General features: G+C 42.4%; 1 long non-coding RNA gene across 1 annotated transcript in view; it reads left to right on the forward strand.

The window, feature by feature from the left end:
* Nucleotides 1-5,435: 5,435 nt before the first annotated feature.
* Nucleotides 5,436-23,529, forward strand: part of LOC146768280 (uncharacterized) — a 67,361-nt gene continuing 49,267 nt past the window's right edge. Inside the window, exons 1-2 of the long non-coding RNA XR_014952705.1 lie at nt 5,436-6,863; nt 13,443-13,790. This is a non-coding gene — a long non-coding RNA (uncharacterized LOC146768280). The remainder of the gene's footprint in view (nt 6,864-13,442; nt 13,791-23,529) is intronic.

Genomic DNA, 23,529 nt, shown 5'->3' on the forward strand with positions numbered 1-23,529 from the left:
TTCCGTATTGATAGGAGTGGATCACCCACTTCTGTGACAAGTCTGCAAGCGACCTGGCTCCTGTAGTCTGGTAAATCTTTTTAGTCCCTGATTCCTGTGGTCTCCAACATTATGTGTTTTTGCCTGAGTCTGAGGGCCTCTGATGGGAATTTTATCAAGACTGTGTCTGTAAGCTTTGCAGTGTTCTTCAGTTCCCCCAGGAAGTGATAGGGTATTTTTTTCTTTCCACTAAGATATTTGCTGGAAAAGGCTTTAATTTTTGTAGTAATAGAAGGATCTTTCAGTGTCAAAACAAAGAAAAGCTACTATTAAATGTTGGAACAGAGTGGGCTGTTTGATCAAGGTGTCCTCTTTCTTTCTTGTGTTGTCTTATGCTTAGTATTTATGCTAGTTATTTATCTTAACCAGTAGACCTTGTAGTGTTTCTGGGTCCTGAGACAAGATGTGTGTTTCAGACTATGTTCCATATCTTTTCAAAGTCTAAATATGATTCAATGTGCAGTTCTTAGGTGACTTTCACTGATATGCCATGGGTGTGGATAGATGGGACTACTGCTTAACATTGAAAAGTGAAAAAGCGAAGCTGTGCTGTACAATTATTAATCAGGAAATTATTATTCTGTTGTAATAATATAATTATTACAACTGTAGTCTGTTACAACCATTAAGTTTCTCTAGTGAATTTATTGCTGACAATTTGCTTTGTGTAGTCTGGATTTACTACTTACAAAATATGATTGCAGGAAGAAACTGTGCTTCTTTTCTGCATTCTGTAATGGGACTTTTTGTCAGTTCATTTGAGTGTGACAGGAGGTCTGACAGACAACTGATGAACCCTAGCAGTTCTTGGGAAAGAGTGCAGGATGCTGCCTTTAAAAAATGACTTTTATACATGTGAACATAATTTTTCAACATTCTAAAAACATGCATCAAATATGTCTTGAATTACATATTTTTTTACTCATGAAGTCAGACAACAAGCAGGCAGGCAGTAATTAGGATGGAGCTGCAAGAAAAAATTGTTTCATGGTTATTCTTAGGCTTAGGGTTTTTGTTTTTTTTTTCATTACCGGTAACAAAAAGTAAATTGTTTAAAGCCTTCTTGAGTGCACGTGTCTGGTCTTTAGAGTACAGTAGTTCATTCCAGATCAGGCAAAATCAAAAATGGAAATGTGGCTTTGCAGGAAGTTCTGGCCATGATGACACTGGGCATTTGTTAGCAGTAATTTGAGTCTTGGTTTCACTGCAGTCCTTCAGAGTATTCAGGGATGTGCGATATCATCTCTCTTACATGTGGCTGTCTTTGGGATGTTAAGCTAGACAGGTATTGTGCACACTTCCTGGGACATGTGAAAAGCCAGGCTCCTACTTCTGCACAAGAGAACTCTTGTTATAGAGGAGTACCAACAGTACTAGAGTTGTGTGGGAGACTTTTTGTTTGAGTTCTTTTTTATCATAATCTTTGGCTAGGCAAATGTGGTTATTTTCTCAAGAGATGATCCCCCACTAAAAAAAACCCACATTTTGTGGCTTTTGTTTACTTTGGGTCACCTCAAGAGGGCAGGCAAAATTTTATGCAAGTAAAAATGCACAAAATGTTCTGTGCTAATCTGTATGGCACACTGGAAGAACAGGATCAGCTCCTCAGTCTGCCATGATCTTTTCATGCATATTTGGGAAAAATGCATGTCTGCTTCCTCTACAATCTGTAAACACTTTAGGACAAATTTTTATCTGCAGGACAGAGCGCAATGAAGCCCAGATTTTAGCTTTGTCCTCTGGAAACTATTTTCAAAATGGCTTTGTGGCATCTCTCTAGACCCACATTTCAGTGCCAAGAGTCAAAGATAAAAATGAATGTTGTGGTCTCGTTTTAGTCCTGTTTCTATCCAGGCTTATCTAACACATGTCTGTATTTGGAAAGCAAGGATTTCTGTGGTCAGAATAGAACTGGACTGGTTTTGGGAGGTATGTAGGGAATTACAAAAGCTAAACGTGTTATTTTCCTCTTGCTAAAACTGAATATGTAAACATAAAAGATTCAAGCTACTTGTTAGGCACCATGGTCATGCTTTTTGATGGAGAATAAAAGATGTCCTTCAATCTGATTAGATAAGGTAGTCTTTGCTCCTCCTTCTTGATGAAGTAGAGGAATGCAGGAGTCCAGGAAAAGGCTGAAATCTCAGGGTGGTAGAAGGTGCACAATCTGGAATCAAGCTGGGGTTTGTGTATGTCAGGTGCCTACAAACCCAATGCTTATGGGGTAACAACAAAGCTGAGGTGTTTGGCAGCAAAAGCAGCAATCATGGCAAATCAACAATATAAACACTGTTTCTCCCAGTAGCAGGGTTTCCATTTTCCCCCAGATACAGGATGAAATCGTTCAGAGGCCTCCTTCTGTAAACACCTTTTTGGCATTCTCGCAGGGCAGAGATTTAACATGCAGGGTGAACTAGAGCAGAGACACAGAGCTGTGTGTGTGCACTGAACCTCCTCTCTCTGGACACATGCAATCGCCCTAAGGAGCCCTCTGTGCCGTGGTCTTCCTGCTCTGAAGAGGAAGAAGACAGCTGTTTTTAGAGGTTCACCTTGAAGCTGCCATTGAAGAGCAGATTAATTCTCTCTGCTGTTGGTGGTTTGCAAGTCAAGTAACCAAGCATAAATGCTCATGCAGGTGGAAGTATTTTAGACAGAGTAAGGCTTTGGAAATCTCTAAAGGAAAAACCAAAGCATGGGAGGCTTCTGTCTGATGTGAAGTGTGGCTGGATGTTCTAATATGTTCAATGCTTTCATAGATTTAAGAAATCAACAGCCAAAGAAAAAATCCACTCTCAGAATGAAAATTCTAAGTATGGCAGTTGCAAGATGGCTTTGATAGGATCTAACTCCAACTCCTATTTTGCTTGGGCTTTTTCTTTTTGTTTGCAGAGACTGGCAGGATGAGATGACAGGTTTTTTTTTTTCTGATGGCCTTGTTAATACTTTTCACTAACAAGGAAAGGGGAAGGGAATAATTCTCTGCAATAATATTGACTTCTTATGTGATCTTGGTTAAGTCACTGGATTATTGTGTGCTCAGCTTCCTCAAGAAGAGAACAATACTATTTCTGTAGCTTGCACAGGTGTTATGACTGTTGCAATGAATAAAGGATATTTTGTTTTTCATGGGTTGAACCAGCACAGAATGTTTTTAGTTCTCTCTTAAAAAAAAAAAAAAAAGAATGTTTTCAATCAGTCAAAGTGCTTTGGCCAGCATGTATTGAATTTTTCCATCACACTGTATAAATGTGAGGTTTGAGGTTTTTGATTTTTTTTTCCTTTGTTTGTTTCTTTTTAAATATTTAATTTTTTTTTTTAAAATCATAGGTGAATTTTTAAATAAAAATTGTCTTTTTTGGGAAAACCATTTCTCTCTAGAAAATATTGAAGCATAATGTTTTTACATTTCATACAGTGAAGTCCTTAGCATTTCTGAAATAGCTCTGTCAGAAAAAAACCTCCAGCTACTCTTTGACATGTTCAATTACTTCCTGTTCCACCCCCCATATTTTTTTCAGCCAAACTGTGTGTGAGTTTATTATAACAGTAAAATTCTTTGAAAGATGAACTTAGAGACCAAAGTGCATAAAAAGAAAGCTGAGGTGACTTTAAAGAACCTTTGCAACCTCTGGACTCCAGTCTGATTTATAGATATTCATGTTTGTGTGTCTTCTTTTCTGGGGCTTCCCAAGGAATCAAAAGAGTGACAAAATTTCTTCCATGTTAAATTCCATCACTGAAACATTTTTCTAGTGTCTGGCATTAGCGAATGTTAGTATTCTATGTGTATTTAGGGCACCTCAGGAGGCAACTCTTGAGACCTTTTCTGTAATGTTTGACTGTGGCTTTGCAGAGGCTGCCAGTTCTGCCCCTTAGTGCAGGTCACCACCTGGGCACAGACCCATTCCCCAGCAGTGTCCATGCCAGCAGCTCTTCTAAATTCTTTGATTTGGAGTTATGGTCAGACTGTAGTCAGCTATTTAAACAAAAACTCCCATCTTCTTGATCAAAGCCTCAGTGCTAAAAACAGCTTGTAGTTTGCCTGATAAAAATTTCTTAATGCTTGCATGATACTCTGGATGCCTTGAAAACAGCTTTTATAAATTTCAAGTGCAAATTTTTATGTGGGAATAAGCACACTTCATCCGGTCTTACAAAAGCCAAACACCAAAACCTCATTCAGAAATTCATAGCTTGTCTACCCTTTTTCTTCCTGTAAAGAGACTGAAGAAAGATTTCTTTTATGTTAATTAGCTATCTGCTGAAACTTGTTATAACAAGACAGAAAGCAAACTTCCCTTTTTGGTGAGCAATCCTGTGATTGCACATTTATTACCAAACTATAGTTTGTAAATAGGAAAAAAAAAATTCCCAGACTGCTTAAAACATAATTATTAATGTAACAAAGCAAGGCAAGAACAGCATCCAAAGAATTCATGTTTGAAGTCACAGATAATCCTGTAATTGCTACTTCTTGGTAAAATTCTGAGTATGTGAGAGGGAGCCTTTATTTTTAAAATGGCACATACACATCAAAGACACTTTCCTTGTCTTTCATACAGCTTTCTTTCTAGTAAAGAAACACCCACACAGAAGAGGGGAAAAAAAAAGTTCTGTTGTGCTTGAAAGTCCATTCATTTCTGCTCAAAGTAAATGCTGGTTTTCAGCAGCCTACAGATGGAAATGTGCTTAACACTGCGAAGGCGAATTACTGCTACAGCACGGACTGGAAGTGGATGTCAGCACAAGGGAATTATTATCTGCTCTTTTGTGACTGGCTCTTTGCTGAAGGGTTTTGGACTGGCCATCACCAAGCTTAGAGCAATGTTTATTTCCTCAGTTGCTGATCTTCATAAAAGTATCATGCAAGGAAAATTTGCCTTAGTGGGGATGAGAGCATATTGCATGGAATCCTGACTCGCGATGCATGCAGGCTGCTAGCAGAGCTGCCTGGTCAGTTTTCCTGAGAGTAGTGACCTCACTCTTTTGAGGTACAAGATGTCAAGAATCTGCTGTAAGCATTTTTCTCCCATTGTGATTAGCTTGGACTTGAACATCACTTGTACCAAAACTAGTGTCTTAGAAATTAAGCACCCACATTTTAATAGAAATCTGTTTACGAACATTCACACATAATAATAGAGGATAGCCTATATATCTGATTTTTAATTGTCCTATTGTCCTATACTCCTGTATACTGCATGTATGTATGCAACAGCATTTTCATCTCCACAAAATTTTACAAAACATTTATAAGTGTTCGGTTTATTGGAATTTTCCTAGGACCTTTCTTGAAGTGATTGGCAGGAGCTGGTGGAACTTTGGTATACCCTGAGTCATAGCTGTGCTAACTTGTACCTTACGTTAGCTCCTATGTGGTGGGCTGACCCAGGTGCCCACCAGAGCTGCTCTAGCACACCCCTCCTCCACTGGACTGGGAGTGACAATATAGCAAAAGCTCCTGAGCTGACATAAGGGCAGGGAGAGAGCACTCACCAATCACCATCACAGGCAAAACAAACCTGATCTAGGGAAAGTTAGTTTTATTTATTGCCAATCAAGGGGGAAATTAATTTAATTTATTGCCAAACAAGTCAGAGTAGGATAATGAGAATTAACACTAAATCTTAAAAACATCTTCCCCTACCCTTCCCTGCTTTTCAGATTCAGCTTAACTCCAAAATTCTCTACCTCCTCCCCACAGTGGTGTAGGGCGATGTGGAACTGGGGCTGTGATCAGTATATCACACGTCCCTACCACTCCTTCCTCCACAGAGAGAGGGCTCCTCACATTCCTCCCTGGCTCTGGTGTGGGGTCCTTCCCACTGGACACAGTTCTCCATGAATTTCTGCAAGGCAAGTCCTTTCCACAGGCTGCAGTTCTTCATCAACTTCCCCACTGTGGGTCCCTTCTGTGGGGTGCAATCCTTCAGGAACAGCCTGCTCCAGTGTGGGTGTCCACAAGGTCACAAGTCCTGCCAACCTGCTCCAGGGTGGAGAAGCAAACCTGCTCCCCTCTCCACAGGGCTGCAAATCCTGTCAGGAGTCTTCTCCAGCGTGTGCTTCTCACAAGGTCACAACGTCCTTTGTGCACATCCAGCTGGTCCTCTGTGGGCTGCAGGTGGATCTCTTCACTGTGAATCTCTCGGGGCAGCAGCAGGGGAATCTGCTCTGGCACCTGGAGCACCTCCTCCCCCTCCTCCTTCACTGACCTGGGTGTCTGCAGGGCTGTTTCTCTCACATATTCTCACTCCTCTCTCCAGCTGCAATTGCTCTTGTGTGACAACTTTTTCTCCTTCTTAAACATATTATCCCAAAATTGCAACAACTTGTTGCTCAGCCTTGGTCAGTGATGGGTCAGTCTTGGATCTGGTTGGCAATGGCTTTGTTGGACATGAGGGAAGCTCCTGGTAGCTTCTCTCAGAAACCATCCCTGGAGCTCTGCTGCTACCAAAACCTGACCACAAAAATCCAAAGCGACAAGTCATTGTTGTCTCTGCTAAAGAGCCTTTTCTGAATTCTTGACAAAGGTCCATCAGAACTGTGGTAGTGACCTCCCTTCCTGCAGTTCATGTTGAATCTTTTGCAATACTGATATTTATTTATTCTACTGCCCAAAAGAAGGTGTTCTTTTGTCTTGAACTGTAAGGTTGTTTCAGCGTGGATTGCTTCTTGTTTGGTGTGTGTCTTCACATGCTGATATCCCTTCCTACTACTAAAGTACAGGCATGTACTTACTAAAGTACAGTAAATGACATGTTTTAATCCCAAAGATGGTGCCCTTTTTACTTTGCAAGGCATGTGGGCTTTTTGCCTGTGCCGATGTCCTGGGTTGTAAGATAAGCTTGTATTCCATTTGCCATCTGTCGAAGGCGAACCGGTTGGACAGGTTTTTGTTATCTCTCTCAGAGACAATGGTTTGTCCTGTAGAGGCAATGGTTTGTTTATACACCATTGACTGATTTAATGAAGGGCTGAAAAAAATGTAACACCGTGAGGGGTCCCACCCAGAGGGGGGAAGCATCTCTCTCTCTTCTTCGCGGGACTCCGAGAGAAGCAGCTCTCTCTCTCTCTGCGCGGGATTCCCGGGGAAAGCAGCTCTCTCTCGCTCTCTCTTCGGCGGCACTCGCAGCGAAGCAGCCGGCGCGCGCAGAGGCGACGGCAGCGGAGCTCAGAGGCAACCCCGGCACAGAGGAAGACCGGCCCCACTGCCACCAGATCTTCAGAGGAAAATTATACCCTTCTAAAGATCACCACTTCAGCTGCAACTCATCAACTATTGCAAGGGAAAGCAATTGTCCCAGCAAAACTGTACTGGCATTCCTCAGGTTCTAGACTTTTTCTTTCACTGGTTTTGTTTGTACCGATTGCATTTGCCTTTTTTTTTAAATTGTTGTCCAGTTTTCTCCTAGTAAAGAATTGTTACTCCCACTCCCATATCTTTGCCTGAGAGCCTTTTAATTTAAAGATCCTGGTAATTCAGGGGGAGGGGGGTTTGCCGTTCTCCATTGTACAGGAGGCTTTGCCCTCTTTCACAGACTCCTGTCTTGTCTAACCAAGACAGAATTTGGCGCATCAACGTGAGGCCCGAGGGCATTGAGAGGGAAAAAGGATTAACAGTTCTTACGTAATTTGGTTTTGTTGTGTGTAAAAACATCTTCAGCATCACCATGTGGTCTAGTTTACCTTGGTTTGGGTGGCATGTGATCGTAGCTATACTTTTCCCATTTGCAGACCCTTATCTAAAAATGGGTCCTATAACTAAGGCTACGGTGTCTGTTATCAAGTTTGGCTTCTGGGTTAATTGGGTGAGGAATTCATGGATCTTTAATTTCCTCTGGAAGGCAGGTACATGGATTCATAGCTATCACACGTTAACTGTATGTTTTTGGGGTTACTTTAATAACGGTACCTACTGCGAGGAAATAGCACCTGGGCAAACTTTCTCTCAACCTTTTAACCATCTTTTTGGGTCTGCTCCACCAGTTCTCAAAGGGTTAAGATCCTTTATAAGTGCTAATGATACCATACAATGGGTGGTGTTGCTGATAGTCCTGTTATATTTAGCATTCAGAGATAAGGGAAGATTAACCTGGATAACTACCCTCACACCTACACCACAGACTCGAGATGCTGCTGCTCCAGAGCCTGACCCTGCCCCACAGCCCACCTCAGAAATGAACCGCCCAGATTGGGTGAGGGTTCTGGTTAAGGAGATACGAGAGATGCTGAAGGAGTGCATTTCCCCAGCTGGTGAGAAACCGGCCCTTTGCCTTGAGGAGGGACAGTCTAATAGTACAGCTGTGGAACCCACTAATGTTACAACTGTCCAGGTTCCAGCTGAACCACAAGGGCAGTCACGGTCAGCAGCAGTGGCCCCGGTAGAAACAAGGAAGTCTAAGGTGAAAGCAGAGCACCCTGCAGATAGGGACAGGAATGGAGGAACCTCACAACCCACAGGGGAGCCAGAGATTGCTATCATCACCGAGTCCCTGACGTACGAAAGTCTTCGCAATCTGCATAAAGACATTGTGCGACGAGGGCGTGAGGCTTATGCTACCTGGCTACTCCGGGTTTGGGATCTTATGGGTACAGGCGTGCAGCTGGACGGTGGTGAGGCAAGGAACTTGGGACCCTTGACCCAGGACTCGGGTATAAATCAGGTTTTTGTAAGGGAACCAGGGTCCCTTTCTCTCTGGGAGCGGCTCTTAATGAGTGTCAGGGAGAGGTTTATCCACAGAGAGAGAATGCAAGAGCACCATCATAGAATGCGCTGGAAGACCCTCGAGGAAGGGATCCAACAGCTGAGGGAAGTGGCAGTATTGGAGGTACTCTTTGGGAGGGATGGACGACACAATAATGATCCTGACAAGGTCAGGTGTACGGGACAAATGCTGTGGAGTCTGGCAAATCTTGGGCCATCTCAATACGCCACCTTCATTGCAACGATCAATGCTGACACCCACCGGGAGACAATAGGTTCTGTTGCCAACAAACTTAGGAATTATGAGAGTATGATTAATGGCCCAATGCAGGCTCATATCTCAGCTGTGATTAAGGAGTTTAAAGAGGAGATGAGGGAGGAGATAAGGAAGGTTAATACAGCACCCGTGAGAGTCACAGGCCCCAGAATCAGCACCCAACAATCCCCAGCTAGAGAGAGAGGGTACACCCCAAGGGCTAATCTGTGGTTCTTCCTGCGTGACCATGGGGAAGACATGGGGAGGTGGGATGGGAAACCCACTTCTGTCCTGGCAGCACGGGTCCGTCAACTCAAGGAGGGAAACTCTAACCGGGGGAGTTCCACCAAAGTGAAGGTAGCCTCAACCTCCCGTGACCAAGCTTGTGGGTACGATCTGTCAGACCCCCTTGAAGGGACCTCTAGTATGTATGCCCAGGGAAGGAATGATAACCAGTGTTAGAGGGGCCCTGTCTCTAGCCAGGGAGAGGCACGGGAAAACCGGATCTTCTGGACAGTGTGGATCCGATGGCCTGGCACATCAGAGCCACAAAAATATGATGCTTTAGTTGATACTGGTGCACAGTGTACTCTGATACCATCGGGACATGTGGGGGCAGAGCCTGTTTCCATTGCTGGTGTGACAGGGGGATCACAACAATTGACTCTGGTGGAAGCTGAGGTGAGCCTGACTGGGAAGGAGTGGAAGAAACACCCTATAGTGACTGGCCCAGATGCTCCGTGTATCCTAGGCATAGACTTCCTCCGGAACGGATATTACAAAGACCCAAAGGGACTCAGGTGGGCTTTTGGAATAGCTGCTGTAGAGGCAGAAGACATTAAGCAATTGAACACCTTGCCTGGACTGTCAGAAAACCCCTCTGCAGTAGGACTCCTAAGGGTGGAAGAACAACGCGTGCCAATTGCGACCTCGACAGTGCACCGCCGGCAGTATCGGATGGATCGAGATGCCGTGATCCCCATCCACAAAATGATTCGGGAGCTGGAGAGCCAAGGGGTGGTCAGCAAAACCCACTCACCCTTCAACAGCCCCATCTGGCCTGTGCGCAAATCTGACAAAGAATGGAGATTGACTGTGGACTATCGTGGCTTAAATGAAGTGACTCCACCGCTGAGCGCTGCTGTGCCGGACATGCTGGAACTCCAGTACGAGCTGGAGTCCAAGGCAGCAAAGTGGTATGCCACCATTGATATTGCTAATGCGTTTTTCTCCATTCCTCTGGCAGCAGAATGCAGGCCTCAGTTCGCTTTCACCTGGAGGGGCGTGCAGTACACCTGGAACTGACTGCCCCAGGGGTGGAAACACAGCCCCACCATCTGCCATGGACTGATCCAGGCTGCACTAGAAAAGGGTGAGGCTCCAGAACACCTGCAATACATTGATGACATCATTGTGTGGGGGAGCACAGCGGCAGAAGTTTTTGAGAAAGGTGAGAGGATCATCCAGATACTACTAGAAGCTGGCTTTGCCATCAAGAAGAGCAAAGTCAAGGGACCTGCCCGAGAGATCCAGTTCCTGGGAGTGAAATGGCAAGATGGACGGCGCCAGATTCCCACTGAGGTCATCAACAAGATCACAGCTATGTCCCCACCAACCAGCAAAAAGGAAACACAAGCTTTCCTGGGTGCCATAGGTTTCTGGAGAATGCACATTCCTGAGTATAGCCAGATTGTGAGCCCTCTTTATCTGGTTACCCGAAAGAAGAATGATTTCCACTGGGGCCCTGAGCAGCAACAAGCCTTCACCCAGATCAAGCAAGAGATCGCTCATGCTGTAGCCCTTGGCCCAGTCAGAACGGGACCAGAGGTCAAGAATGTGCTCTACTCTGCAGCCGGGAACCATGGGTTGTCTTGGAGCCTTTGGCAGAAAGTGCCTGGGGAGACTCGAGGCCGACCACTGGGATTCTGGAGCCGAAGTTACAGAGGGTCTGAAGCCAACTACACTCCCACAGAGAAGGAAATCTTGGCTGCCTTTGAAGGAGTTCAAGCCGCCTCGGAGGTAATTGGCACAGAAACACAACTCCTCCTGGCACCCCGACTACCGGTGCTGGGGTGGATGTTTAAAGGAAAGGTTCCCTCTACCCACCATGCCACTGACGCCACATGGAGCAAATGGATTGCCCTCATCACTCAACGCGCCCGTATTGGAAACCTGAATCGCCCTGGGATTTTGGAGATAATTACGAACTGGCCAGAAGGTGAAAACTTTGGTCTCACTGATAATGAGGAGCAAGTACAAGTGGCAAGGGCTGAAGAAGCTCCACCATACAACCAACTACCAGCAGAGGAGACCTGCTACGCTCTTTTCACTGACGGTTCCTGTCGCATTGTAGGGATGAACCGGAAGTGGAAAGCAGCCGTATGGAGCCCCACACGCCAAGTTGCACAAGCTACCGAAGGAGAAGGTGGATCGAGCCAACTCGCTGAACTCAAGGCCGTTCAGCTGGCTCTGGACATTGCTGAAAGGGAGAAGTGGCCAAAGCTCTACCTTTATACTGATTCATGGATGGTAGCCAATGCTCTGTGGGGCTGGCTGGGAAGGTGGAGGAAGGCCAACTGGCAACGTAGAGGAAAGCCAATCTGGGCTGCTGATATATGGAAAGACATTGCCTCTCGGGTGGAAAAGCTGACGGTGAAAGTCCGTCATGTAGATGCCCATGTCCCCAAAAGTCGGGCTAATGAGGAGCACCGGAACAACGAGCAGGTAGATCAGGCAGCAAAAATAGAAGTGTCAAAGATAGACTTAGATTGGCACCATAAGGGGGAGTTGTTCCTGGCTCGATGGGCTCATGATGCCTCAGGTCATCAGGGCAGAGATGCCACCTACAAGTGGGCACGAGACCGAGGGGTGGATCTAACCATGGACAGTGTTTCCCAGGTTATCCATGACTGTGAGACGTGTGCTGCCATCAAACAGGCCAAGAGAGTGAAGCCCCTATGGTATGGTGGGCGGTGGTCCAAGTACAAGTATGGGGAGGCCTGGCAGATTGACTACATCACACTGCCCCAGACACGCCAAGGCAAGCGCTACGTGCTGACCATGGTAGAAGCCACCACTGGATGGCTGGAGACTTTCCCTGTACCTCATGCCACTGCCCGGAACACCATCTTAGGCTTGGAAAAACAAGTCCTGTGGAGACACGGCACCCCTGAGAGAATTGAGTCTGACAACGGCACCCATTTCAAGAACAGCCTTATCAACACCTGGGCCAGAGAATATGGTATCGAATGGATATATCATATTCCCTATCATGCTCCAGCTGCCGGCAAAGTTGAACGGTGCAACGGACTCCTTAAGACTACCCTGAAGGCACTCGGTGGGGGAACATTTAGAAACTGGGAAATTAACCTGGCAAAAGCAACCTGGATGGTCAACACCCGGGGGTCTGTCAATCGAGCTGGCCCTGCTCAGTCAGAACCCTTACACGCAGTAGATGGAGATAAGGTCCCTGTAGTACATATGAAAGGTATTTTAGGGAAAACTGTTTGGATTAATCCCACCTCAGGCAAAGACCAACCCATTCGTGGGATTGTCTTTGCTCAAGGACCTGGTTACACTTGGTGGGTAATGCAGGAAGATGGGGAGACCCGCTGTGTACCACAGGGAAACTTGGTCTTAAGAGAGAACTGGGTGTAAGATTTCATGGTGTGCAGATGGAAATAGAATAAGGGGTGGATAATGTCCTGGGTTGTAAGATAAGCTTGTATTCCATTTGCCATCTGTCGAAGGCGAACCGGTTGGACAGGTTTTTGTTATCTCTCTCAGAGACAATGGTTTGTCCTGTAGAGGCAATGGTTTGTTTATACACCATTGACTGATTTAATGAAAAGCTGAAAAAAATGTAACACCGTGAGGGGTCCCACCCAGAGGGGGGAAGCAGCTCTCTCTCTTCTTCGCGGGACTCCGAGAGAAGCAGCTCTCTCTCTCTCTTCGCGGGATTCCTGGGGAAGCAGCTCTCTCTCGCTCTCTCTTCGGTGGCACTCGCAGCGAAGCAGCCGGCGCGCAGAGGCGACGGCAGCGGAGCTCAGAGGCAACCCCGGCACAGAGGAAGACCGGCCCCACTGCCACCAGATCTTCAGAGGAAAATTATACCCTTCTAAAGATCACCACTTCAGCTGCAACTCATCAACTATTGCAAGGGAAAGCAATTGTCCCAGCAAAACTGTACTGGCATTCCTCAGGTTCTAGACTTTTTCTTTCACTGGTTTTGTTTGTACCGATTGCATTTGCCTTTTTTTTTAAATTGTTGTCCAGTTTTCTCCTAGTAAAGAATTGTTACTCCCACTCCCATATCTTTGCCTGAGAGCCTTTTAATTTAAAGATCCTGGTAATTCAGGGGGAGGGGGGTTTGCCGTTCTCCATTGTACAGGAGGCTTTGCCCTCTTTCACAGACTCCTGTCTTGTCTAACCAAGACAGCCGAGCATGGATACCAGCACTTTGTGGCCTTGAAGGAGTGGTTCTCTTGTTTTCCAACAGATGCTAAAAGCCATGGAGCTGGTATGGAGCACTGGGATATAGGTGAAGTGTTTGGTCAGTTGTCTCCCTGACTAGCTAAAACATATTTCCAGACTATTCTTTTCATTAAATAATAAAGAGAAGAGGGCAAAAATATGTTCCCTATGGGCAGGTTTGGAGATGCCCCTTCTGGTTCTCCTGCAGCACCACCAAGTGATTGGAAACAGGAGCTGCTCAGACGTGATGGAGACAACAGAGCTGAACCTCTCCTAGAAAATCACAGGCCACAGTGATCTGCAAAACCTTCAAGGACAGTAAGTAACTAAATAAACTCACCTGATTGCATGTATCTGATCTGAGTATAAGGACACTGTGTTAGGGTGTGTAGAAGCAAGCAATATAACTGGCATAATTCATCCTGTTAAAACCAAGAGGCATTTTATCGTGGGTTTCTAATGGCAGTGGCACTTAGCCAGAGCTGGGGGCTATAGAACAGGATCTTACTAAGCAGTGTATCAGAAGACCAACATTTATTAGTGATGGTTTCCTTGTGGTTATAACCTTGTTGCCAACAACAAGGTTTGTTGCCTTGTTCCCACACTGGAGTTCTTTGCACAGCATTTCTTCAACTCCTCCCAAGCTTTTCAGGCTGTCATGTGTGCCATTGGAGTGCACTGCTGGGTAGACAGTAAAAATCTCTTCCAAGGAGAAGTGTATGCTTATGAAAAATTGTGTGTGACCCCATGCTTCAACACGCAGTCCTGTTGTCATAGATATCATAACGAGGAAAATACAGGGATTTAGAAAGGAAACCAAAGAAATATTTATTTTGCTGTAAAAAGTGACCTTGGAAATGTGCATATCAATTAAGCAGCATCTGCCAAGAAGTTTTTCTACAAATAGAAAACTAAAGAGCTTTCATAAAAGTACTTTTTTCTTTCTGGAAGAAATGGCTGGATGCCCACATGAATACTGTATCTTCACCAAGAATGTGTATTTTAAAAAATCTCTTATCAGATATACTGGGATGAAATTAGTCTTGACAAAAAATGCTACTGAGAGCCAAAGGAAATTGGAAATAAGAAACTCCACAGTTGCAAATGCTAGTTTAGTTCCTTTCACATGAGCCTGCTAAGAAAGAACAGAACTCTTGTGCGTCTTAAATGTTTTAATAACTCTTCCAATATCCAGCTCTGAGAAGGAGAGGGCTGTGGGCATTCGCTGCATGTCAAGTGCAAGAAAGAGACAAAGGGTCTGAAGGATCAGAGCTCATTCTGGATAAACTAACTCAGAGCTTAGGCAACCATAGCACTGCCTCTTGACAGAATGAGCTTATATACACTGAATAATTAAGTGTACTTACCTGCAGTGGTTTGGTTTTGCATGCCTCTTTGTTATGCCTCTGTTGAGCTTTCTGATAGAAATAAATTTCAGGAATTTCGTTCTTGAGAGTTAAAAAATGAGGGGAATAGGACAGATAGTCTTGAGAGTGGTAGGTGACTCTGGGAAATGAAAAAGGGAGGGAGAGACATTAAAGTGAATCGTGATATTTCAGTTGGGTTATGTGATTTTTGGTCTATCCATTTCAAGCAAAGAGAATTATTACTAAAGGCCAAACTGTATTGTAAATTACACAACCAAAAACTCTTAGCTTTACACACATAGCTTCCTTTTTTACTTTTTTTTTCCCTTTGAACAAATACAATGCTCTTAATCTGTTTCTCAGGAAAGGAGGAGGAAAATAGGAAGCTTTTATTAACCTCTACTTGGGCTAACATCTCAATTCTGAGGGATGCTAACTGCTTATCCTTGAACCTGTGATTGCTGTGCACAGGTTGATGGCTTGTGACTGCAGCACACAATTTGATAGATTAAACTCTGTCAATCACCCCAGTAACTCGGCCAACAAATTCCACCTTATTTTCACACACAGAGCTTTGCCTAATTTCTTTTTATGTGAAGGGCCCGTGAAAGCTGTAAGACAAGTTGGATGGACTCTGTTGATTTTCCTAGTATTTCAGTTTTAGCCTCAATATCCTAAAAAAAAAAAAAACTCTGTGAATAGTTTGAATAGTTCCAATCCGTTCCTATTTTTAAAACTGAAATCTTCTTTACCAAACAGAATTAATCATAAGCTGCCTTGTGCTTGTAGTTGATAACTGTTCCTGTAACATTCTCCTAATATGTACCTGATCAGATTAAAAATTTGGCAAAAAATTAGTGCTGTATCTAAATTTTTTTTTATTTAATGCTTCCAGGGATGGCGATTCCACCACTTCCCTCAGCAGTCTGTCTCAATGCCTGACAACCCTTTCAGTGAATAAATTTTTTCCTAATATTCAACCTAAACCCCTGCTGATTCAACTTCAGGTCATTTCCTCTCGTCCTATCACCTGTAACTTGGAAGAAGACTCTGACCCTCACCTGGCTACACCTTCCTTTCAGATGGTTATAGAAACCAAAAAGTTTCTCCCTGAGCCACCTTTTCTCCAGGCTAAACATCCCCAGCTTCTTCACCCACTCCTCATTGGACTTCTCCTTTACCAGCTTTTTTGTCCTTCTCTGGATGTGCTCAAGCACTTCAATGTCTTTCTTGCAGAGAGGGGCCTAAAACTGAACATAAGATTCAAAATGCAGCCTCACCAGTGCAAAGTCCAGAGGGAAAATTATTGCCCTAGCCCTGCTGGCCACACTGCTCCTGATGGCGGATGGCAGTTTGACTCCCTCCAAGCATTGATTATTAGTGCCATAGGTAAAGCTCTGATTCCCTGGAATGCAAACTCTGGTCTCATCCCACAGTCTGAGGGAGGATTTGTTGGTACAAGCAGTTCTTTGTTGGAGCTGGCAGCAATATGGTGGCATTAAAAAACAATGATCAGCAAAGAAAGCTTTTATTTGCTTCATTTCCCAAGAGGAAAAACCACAGTTAAAGGCTAAAAATGTGTCAATACTTTATGACACCTAAATCTGCATCATTTTACAAAGAACTTATAGCAAATGGAAAGATGTTTTTTTGCTGTAAAAGAAAAGGGGTGGAATGAGATGAAGTTTTCTTTGAAGATAACTGAGCCATGAAAGTTAGAGCATTTCCATGGCAATGGCTTACACACAGTGCAGGTACTGTTGTGCAGCAAAAATTGGTGCTACCTGGCTTCATCTGCCAAGCAGCTTCCTGGTTTGCAAGTTGCACTGAAGTATTCAGTTTGTTTCTACTTGCATAATTTTTCAAGTGGAGCTTTGGGTTTGCTAGCAAACAAAAACAAACTTTCTTTTTTGCTCCTTTTCTTCATGCTGGGCATTTTTTTGTCAAGGTGTCCTACCTGGGTGATAAGAAAGGCAGTAGAAATACTATGCATTTAATTGTGTGCTAGTCAGGCAGGAGAGGAAGAGCTTTAGCTGACCTTTGTGTGTAGTATGCAGTTAAATACAGATTTCACCTTCTCAAAAACAGAGGAAGCCAAAACAAAATACTTCTGGCTGTGAGTCCTAGTCATTAGCTCGAAACATGAGAGTTTGGCTGGGAAAACTAAGATGGACTTGTGGAGATCTTAGATGGATGTCAATGGCCTTTGAGTGGGAAAAGATCTTTGTGATCTTGACAGTCATTCCTATCTCACCAGTCTTATTATGATTAGGAAATTAATTTAATTCAAATAAGCTGTGGAATGGTTTATGGAGTAAATTTGACTTGAGTTCCTAAATTCATTGGAAACCTGGTAGCATGATTTACTTTTCTAACCTCACATTGTAATTTTCAGCAAGTTTTGTTTGAGCAACTAATTTACTCATAAAACTAGAAAAATGCTTGTTTCTGTAACAGAATTCAGTTTTTGCCTGCAGAACTGCTGCTTTTATTTCAAATCCCATGTTCTTACAAGACCCTCTTCCTCACTCCTCATTTTAGAATTGTTGATTAAAAAAAAAGCTTGATAGCTAAATTCCTGGCCATTCTGCCTATTCATCTTCCAAGACAGGATGATTTCTCACCACAGAATGCTGCTATGTCTTCTTGTGTTTCAGAAAATGGCCCATATGATAGCATGAATATCTCCAGTCTAGCTCAACTGACTGGTGCAAGTCCTATTAAAAATTTGATTATGCCAACATAGACCACCTGAGCAGTGCATATTTACCACTTTCCTGGGATATTTTTTCTGCTGGTTTTACTGTATCATGATCCTTCTAGAGACATTTAGATACATTTCCATCATGGTGCTGCAGTAAAAACAGTAACCACAACTTAATTCAGTGATTGAATCTGTCTCTATCTCCTATCTTCCTGTTTCCATTTCAATGTATTTTAATATGTGAAGTTAAAATAAAAATCTTTCTGGAATAGATGGCAAATAATTGGCTTCAGATTCTCTCCTTTTCCCTTTCCCCACTCAACCCACCTGGGCCCATGTTTATTGAACTCCATACATTGTCAAGACAGTATTTGTAAATGGAATTTAACTGTAGGTGAGCAGTACAAATGTAATAATATTACACAACTCTTGTTTAATTTTGAAAGCTCCATCCTCTGCAACAGCGCTTATAATGGACGGTTCAAGCTGAATTATCCATTATTGCTCCCAAAGTTTACAATTAAACTATCGATCAAAGCTGGCAGAAAATTCTCAAGCAGTCTGGATGTGTACCAGGCTTGTTTTAGATGCAGGCTGAGGGAGAGAGAGCCAGAAGCAGCCTTCAGCTAATCCTCTTAGTGCTAACTGTCCTGGATGCAGCAGTGATTATGTATCGTGCTTATACAGTTTTAATAGTGCAGGTCCTATGCAATTTGCGACCTCTATTTCTGCCTGGAAAGATTGGAGCTTAACAGGTTTGGATCCACAGGGAACCAGCTTCGGCTTTTAGGCTTCTTCAGACACTGCGGAATGCATCTTTTCTGGGGAATTCCACAATAAAATGACTGTTATTTATCATTACAAACCTCTTTATCATTTAGTCAATAAAAGGCCTCTCTCTCACTTTTTTTTTTTCCTATGGTGTGCTCAGAGTCAGAAATCTGTATTAGTCTCCCCTGGCCTGAAGGCAAGAGATGTCAAATGCTAAATCATGATCTGCCCTGGCTTTCTGGCTAAATTGTGTATGAAGGCCTGAGGCAAAAAGGTGCACATGCTCATTATTTGAAACAGAATGATTTTTTCCCCTTTCTTTCCTTTTTTAAAAAAAAACATATTGAGACATATATGGTAACACACATACAGTAAGCTTCTGAAAAGTATCAAACCTGAAACAAACCAGCCAGAGCTAAATATCTCAAATATATATGCTTGCAGATTGGGAAATAGAAAAGGGATTGTCAGGAAAAATCAGATGATCTCCCCCTTTTGAACTTTTTGTTCACAGTGGTGAAAGTAGTGTTAGAAGTTGACAGCAAGGTGACTGATTTGCTATATAATGCATCTGGTGAATTCACGCTTCTTCTTTTGGAGGGAGGAGGAGAAGGTTAAAATTAATCTTAGTTTGATATTGGTCAGAAAACCCTTATGAAAACATATTTTAGAGCCTATGAGTGTTTTGCAAACTGTTTTGTGTGTTTTTTCATATACTTATTTGTTTGCAGCTTGTGATATATCACCTTCCTTACAGGGCATTTGTACTACCCCAGGTTGACAAAGAGACTTTTGTGAAGAAGTTTTAGAACAGTCATCCCTTGGGAAAATTTTTGTGTGAACATATTTGCATATAATTGCCAAAGTCCTTCAATTCTGTAAGTAGTCTCTGAGGGATGTATCATGCATACCAAAATATAGGTGAAAAACTTATTTAAAGGGTCATGCTTGTCTCTGAAGCAAATTTAAATTTGTTATTTATTTATTTTGACACTAGGGAAATGTTCAAGATTGTTGTTTTCCAGTATTTGTTCAGCAGAAGGTGACAAGGAGCTTCTATAAAAGCATATAAAATTTCACTATTTCCACACTGCACTGGAGTTTCAAAAGCTGCAGTGAAACCTGGGGAGCTCCTCTGGAGAATCTAAACAATGTATGTATTATTTTTAGTGCTCAACATTTTCTGTGTTCAACAAAACATTCTACATATTTATGCTGACCACCTGCTCTCAGTGTGAGCATGAAAGCAACCACAGCTTGGAGAAAAAAAAAAGGGTTGTGTGTAACAGGGTATTATGTTCAGCCAGCAAAATTTTTGACATTGCAATTTCGATTTATATTCCAAAACACAATTTATTCAAGAGCTTCATTGCTAGTTACAAATGCTGGGAATGAGCTGAGGCTGCTTGAATTCAGATATTATATTTCTGAAGGGTTTAGGGAAATTTTATGATTGGATCAAAGTTTTCAGGAAGACCCCTCAATGGGATGACATGTCACTGGCTGAAACCTCCACCTAAAAAGCAAACTCTGTGAGCTCAACATCTTTTGAGCCGATCAATTTCCAGTTCTTGGTGGAGGGCTTTAGTTTTAGATATATCTTAAATACAAATTGGTTTGGTTTAAAATGTCACTGATTTATTAGAACTGTTCTAATATGCAATTTTTTTAGTTATCACTGAAATGGTCTGCATTGTCAGTGTGATTTTTCCCAATTTAAAATAATGCATTTTGAGAGCCCTTATAGCCTGGTCTTTGTAGTCAGATAAAAAATGAGGCTGCTCTGTACACATCACTGGTTCTGTATTTCTTCCAGAGAAAATGATGTCGTCTTGAAATTGAGCTCTTCCCCAGCTGTCACATATATGAGAGTGAAATTAAGAAGAGGACTATGGTTTTCAAAACCTAACATGGTCCCTGCTAGTTTGTAAAGTGCAATTAAAACAATCTTTAGGAATTTAACATACAGAAATCATGCCTGACTTTAATCAGAACATAAGCAAATTAAATAGGTTGATGTTTTCATATTTGTCATATGAAAAGCAAAACCAAAAGCAACAGACCAGTATAAAACAGACATTCAACACATGAACTTTTCAGCAATTTGACTTTTTCCTCCAGGTTGTGGTAGAGCTTAATAGAAGAGTCCTTGTAAAGAACAACACTTCAGAAACAATAAGGGACTCATACCAGTTTTAACAGAATCTGCTTCATTCTACTATTTAAGCATGAAACAGTTCTGTGTTCCTTCCTTCTGTATGTAATCTTCCACATTTTGCAAAGTTTGACTTTTCTGCTGCCTTTTTGTTTCCAAGATATCACATGCTCTTTTTCTATGTACATCCCAAGTTCTTCAGTAGAATTCTTCTGGAACATCATGGAATGCAGAATTTAAGAATGATATTTGTCTCCTAAATTTTATTGCAGAATTCTCATGCGTATTCACTTTGCTTGATTTTTTTGCTTCTATTTTTTTTTCTGTTATTTTTCTTTAAAACTGAATCCAGTGGAACCATATATTACTGCAACACGTCCAAAGTATTTTTGCACTGTGGCTGTCTCTTAAAATAACTCCATAGAAAGCATAACAGTTTCACCAAAATAAAGTGGTGAATTAGGCCCATAGGTTCTTTATTCATTACACAGGAACAGAAAATACTTTTGGGACTAACAGACTTTTAATTGTTACCTCCTTTCAACTTAATCACTGTGACTAACTTTCTTTAAAAGCATTTTAAAATTTACTAGCAGAGGAAAACAATAGTAATGAACTTCCAAGATGAGACCTTATATTGACACTCTTTGTCATATTGTGGGATTTTATGCCTAGTTAGAAATCATAAAAATTAGATTTGTAATGTAAAACCTAAACAACACAGACATGTATCTGTAAGAAGTGAGAATCACTATTATATAGTCTGAACTCCCTACATGATTCTATTTCATTAGAAAGTACAATTATAACTGTTTTTTCTTTTTTTTCCTTCATCTTGTCAATGTACAGGAAACTAATCTCATTGTCTCTGTCCTCCAAATTGAAGCTGCTTTCAAGAAAAGGCATACTTCAATGAATGAGACTGTTTATATACTTTTGATGATGTGCTTGTTTTAATTTAGTTGTAAGTTCATCCTTCTGTAGGATCCATCTGAATCTTATCCCCCAGCAATATGTGTAATTCAGGCTTCCTGTTTTAAGGTCATTCCTAATACAGAAAATTGTCATTATATTAGATATAAATGCAAGGAGGGATTTTTTAATGTTCATGAGCTTAGTATAGGTTTTCTTACTTCAGAAGTCAGCTTCTGTATCCTTCCCATGTGGAATCTCTGGATAAAAATTTTGTTCATATCCTTATACAAGTCAGAGCATTAGCCAGAGTAAAACACAATATGTCAACTATTCTTTCTCTTTTCTCATGGATTTTCTTTGTTCATCTGAAAAATAGATTTATTTTATCTTCTTAATTTATAGTTCCTATAGTGCATGCATATTAAAGTCCTGTATATGAAATGAATAAAGAAACTTCACCCTGTCTTTTAGCTCAGCAAAACCCCATGAGCTGCAAATAGAAGCAGCACTTCTGAGTGAACATTTTGATATTTTATTTTTTAACTATAGTCTCTGCAGCATTTGATACCACTCTGTCAGTTCCTTGGGCTACTCAGGTCTTGAATCAGTCAGGTGCTAAATGTCTGTCACTGTTGTCCTGTCAGACATGGCTGTGTTTGCATGGCTGATCACACTCCAGACCCTCTGCATTCCTGATATGTGGGAGCATGCTGGAATATAGATGTAAACTGAGCTTTAGAGCAGGGTGAGCCTGGGAAATGGGGCAGACCTGGGTGTTCAGCACATTGCACCACGTTGCACAGATGACAGCCTGAGAACTGTGTACATCACCTGGCAAAATGTCAGTGATCAGTCTGGGGTTGCTTGCCATGCTCTAACTGTAATATAAGGCCACTTGCTCTGGTGGAGTTCTGCTTTCCTCCACTTGTGCCATCTACTCTAAAAAGGAATCAAGATGACAAAGCCGTAGCTTGTCATAAGGACAGCAGAAGGCTTGGAGGGCAGGAATCTGGCTCGTTTTTTCTTGCAAAGGGCTGTGGAAACTTCTTTGGTTTTAACTCTTCATGTTTGTTCTTTTATTTTCTTAATCCTAAATTTTATGTTGTCTGAGACTGGTGCTTTCTCTTTCCTTTATTTCTAAAGCACACACCGAGTGTGGCCGTTCTCCCTGTTGTAGCCTGCCAAGTACTGCTGCATTACAAAGAGCGAGCAGCAGAAAGAAGAATGGACAGTTATTGACACTGTGTTTATAGGGCCACTGGCAGACTTGCGTCCTGCCACTTGGGTACTGGAATTGGATTTTAAAATCAAACATTATTTTCTGTAAGGAAGCATTTATTTTCAGAGTCCTTGGCACACAGTGGCCTGAATACTGCAGTCATAATTCTGGCAAAACTCCCAACAGACATCTAAGTTACTTTTTCCTTGATTCAGGTCTGCAGGACTCTGCTTTTCAGTACAAACATGTCATATGTCTGTGGCCTGGTTCCCAGAAGTTCTGAGCAGACCCACTGTATGTCGCCAACAAAGGGAATGGAGAGAAAGAGACAGCTTGAAATGTACTTAATGAAATAATTCATGTTGCTTTTATAATTACATTTATAACTGCATCATCATAATGTGATGTGTTGATTAGTATCCAGAGCAGTTCATATAATTAAACTGAGCATAGGGAATTAGCAGAGTTTGAGAAACACCATGCTGCTGTTTCTGGCACAGCTCTGTTCACAGCTCTTTGATGGATTGAGAGGCGAACACAGTGTGAGAACTGATGGAGAGGCAGTAGCTCCCTTCCTTTGCATGCCTCTTGTGTCTGTAAAGGGAATTTGCCACTGCGGCATTGGTGTTGTTGGTGTCTGGGACTGGCACTACCTGAGCATTACCTGGGTGCCTGATCTCACAGCCAGAAACCACCCATACATCTCTTCCTTTTCTATAGAGGTCTGCAAAATTTGCCATGAGCTGCTGCCAGAGATTTGTATTCAGCAGCACACTTTATCTGGAATGCACTGTAATACTTGGTCTATCAAAGTATTACACATGAACAAAAACCTCACATCACTCAAAAGGAGAAACTTGTGCATTGTCTCTGGTCTAGACTTCAGCTGTTTGACCATAAGCAAGTGCATTAAGTTTTCTTTTGCC

Source organism: Lonchura striata, chromosome 2, assembly GCF_050655825.1.
Source record: "Lonchura striata isolate lonStrDom1 chromosome 2, ASM5065582v1, whole genome shotgun sequence".
NCBI lineage: Eukaryota > Metazoa > Chordata > Aves > Passeriformes > Estrildidae > Lonchura > Lonchura striata.